Source organism: Somniosus microcephalus, unplaced genomic scaffold (genome assembly GCF_052327205.1).
Source record: "Somniosus microcephalus isolate GS21.2 unplaced genomic scaffold, FLI_Smic_1.0 unresolved_chr1, whole genome shotgun sequence".
Lineage (NCBI taxonomy): Eukaryota > Metazoa > Chordata > Chondrichthyes > Squaliformes > Somniosidae > Somniosus > Somniosus microcephalus.
The window spans coordinates 9,712,000-9,714,960 of record NW_028225179.1 but is presented as its reverse complement, the minus strand read 5'-3'; positions in this window follow the sequence as shown (position 1 = coordinate 9,714,960).

Below are 2,961 nucleotides of genomic sequence, written 5' to 3'. Positions count from 1 at the left end.
GCCGCACTGTCGGAGGGGCAGTAATGATGGAGCGCTGCAGTGTCGGAGGTGCCGTCCTACGGATGAGACGTTAAACCGAGGCCCCCGTCTGCCCCCTCAGGTGGACGTAAAAGATCCCATGGTGCTATTTTGAAGAAGTTATCCCCGGTGTTTTGAGCCCAATATTTATCCCTCAATCAACATGACGAAAAAACATTATCGGGTCATTATCACATTGCTGTTTGTGGGAGCTTGCTGTGCGCAAATTGGCTGCCGCGTTTCCCACATTACAACAGTGAATACATTTCAAAATTACTTCATTTGCTGTAAAGCGCTTTGGGACGTCCGGTGGTCGTGAAAGGCAGTTAAGAAGGCAAATGGTGTGCTGGCCTTCATTACAAGAGGATTTGAATACAGGATTAAAGAAGTCTTACTCCAATTATATCTTCTTCTTTCTTCTTAGGCAGTCCCTCGGAACCGAGGATGACTTGCTTCCACATTATAAATGAGTTCTCAGGTGTAAGGGTAAATGGGGAGAGCTTCTTCTCCCCGAGACGGACCCTCTGCTATAAAGGGTCGACTGGATCCATGTTTATCTGTAATTTAAACAGAGGTCTGTTCATGTTCCGAGCTCTTTCCCCTAGAGGAGAGGGTAGAATGAGGATCTTCAGTGTTAAATGGTTTCACCTGGGTCCATTGCTTCCATCGCATACCCATCAGTTCCTGTAGACAAACACACGTATCACTTGTCATTAATACAGTACATGGCCCCATCCAACGGGCCCCATTCCCTTTCTTCCGATAACTTGCGTCATTACTTGTTGACCTATTCTGGACAACTCGTCTGGTTTAAGTCCAGCATTCTGCCTTTATAGGTCTTTAATTTGTTGTTGGTTCCTTACTACTTTATTTAGTGCTTGTCCCTCCTGATTTAGTTGTGCTAAGTATCACCTTAATCTATCTTGCACTGGTCCTGGTCTTAAACACATACTTTGGTTCTGTCTTCACAAAGGAGGACACAAATAACCTCCCAGAGATGTCGGGGAACATAGGGTCTAATGAAAGGGTGGAACTGAAAGAAATCAATATTTGTCGGGAAATGGTGTTAGGGAAATTGATGGGATTGAAGGCCGATAAATCCCCAGGGTCTGATAACCTACATCCTAGGGTACGTAAGGAAGTGGCCCTAGAAATAGTAGATGCATTGCTGGTCATCTTCCAACATTCGATGGAATCTGGAACAGTACCCATGGATTGGCGGGTAGCTAATGTTACCCCACTATTCAAAAAAGGTGGTAGAGAGAAAATGGGGAATTACAGACTTGTAATTCTGTAAGCCTGACATCGGTAGTGGGGAAAATGCTAGAGTCCATTATAAAGGATGTAATAGCAGAGCCCTTGGAAAAAAGTGACCGGATCGGACAAAGTCAACATGGATTTACAAAAGGTAAATCGTGCTTGGCTAATCCACTGGAATTTTTTGAGGATGTAACTGGTAAAATAGATAAGGGAGAACCAGTGCATGTGGTGTATTTGGACTTTCAAAAGGCTTTCAATAAGGTCCCGCATAAGAGATTAGCGTGCAAAGTTAAGGCACATGGGATTGGGGGCAAGGTATTGACTTGGATAGAGAACTGGTTGGCAGACAGGAAGCAAAGAGTTGGAATAAACAGCTCTTTTCCCGAGTGGCAGTCAGTGACTAGTGGGGTACCGCAGGGATCGGTCCTTGGACCCCAGCTATTCACAATATAAATGATCTGGACGAGGGAACTAGATGTAATATCTCCAAGTTTGCAGACGACACAAAGCTGTGAGGATGCCGAGAAACTCCAGTATGATTTGGACAGGTTGGGTGATTGGGCAGAAGCATGGCAGATGCAAGATAATGTGGATAAATGCGAGGTTATCCACTTTGGTGTCAAAAACAGGAAGGCAGATTATTATCTGAATGGCAATAGATTGGGAGAAGGGGAAGTGCAACGAGACCTGGGCATCCTTGTGCACCAGTCGCTGAAGTTAAGCATGCAGGTGCAGCAGGTGGTTAAGAAGGCAAATGGTATGTTGGCCTTCGTAGCGAGAGGGTTCGAGTACAGGAACAGGGATGTCTTGCTGCAGTTGTACAGGGCCTTGGTGAGACCACACCTTGAGTATTGTGTGCAGTTTTGGTCGCCTTATCTGAGGAAGGATGTTCTTGCCATGGAGGAAGTGCAGCGAATATTCACCAGACTGATACCTGGGATAGCAGGAATGATGTATGAGGAGAGATTGGGTCGATTGGGCTTATACGCGCTGGAGTTTAGAAGAATGAGAGGGGATCTCATTGAAACTGATAAAATTCTAACAGGACTGGACAGACTGGATGCAGGAAGGATGTTCCCGATGGTCGGGGAGTCCAGAACCAGGGGTCACAGTCTAAGGATAAGGGGTAAGCCATTTAGGACAGAGATGAGGAGGAATTTCTTCACCCAGAGAGTGGTGAACCTGTGGAATTCTCTACCACAGAAGGCAGTGGAGGCCAATTCATTCAATATATTCAAGAAGGAGTTGGATATATTTCTTAAGGCTAAAGGGATCAAGGGATATGGGGAGAAGGCAGGGACCGGGTACTGAATTTGGATGATCAGCCATGATCTCATTGAATGGCGGAGCAGGCTCAAGGGGCTGAATGGCCTACTCCTGCTCCTATCTTCTATGTTTCTATGAATCCCAGGACCAGGCCCCTATGGGGAATAGGTATGCAGATCTAGCCGCAAAACTAGCTGCGGAAGAAATGCAACAAGAGGACGCGTTCAAAAACAAAATAAATATGGTCATGATAGTCAGTGGGGTACAGGAAGTGAATATAATGGAGCTACAAGAAAATACTAGTAAAGAGCAAAAGGAGAAATGGAGACAAGCTGGCGCGCAATTACAAGATGGAATTTGGAAATGGGGCCCACGTAACCAGGTGGTGGCACCGGAATGTTGTAGACAACAACTGAT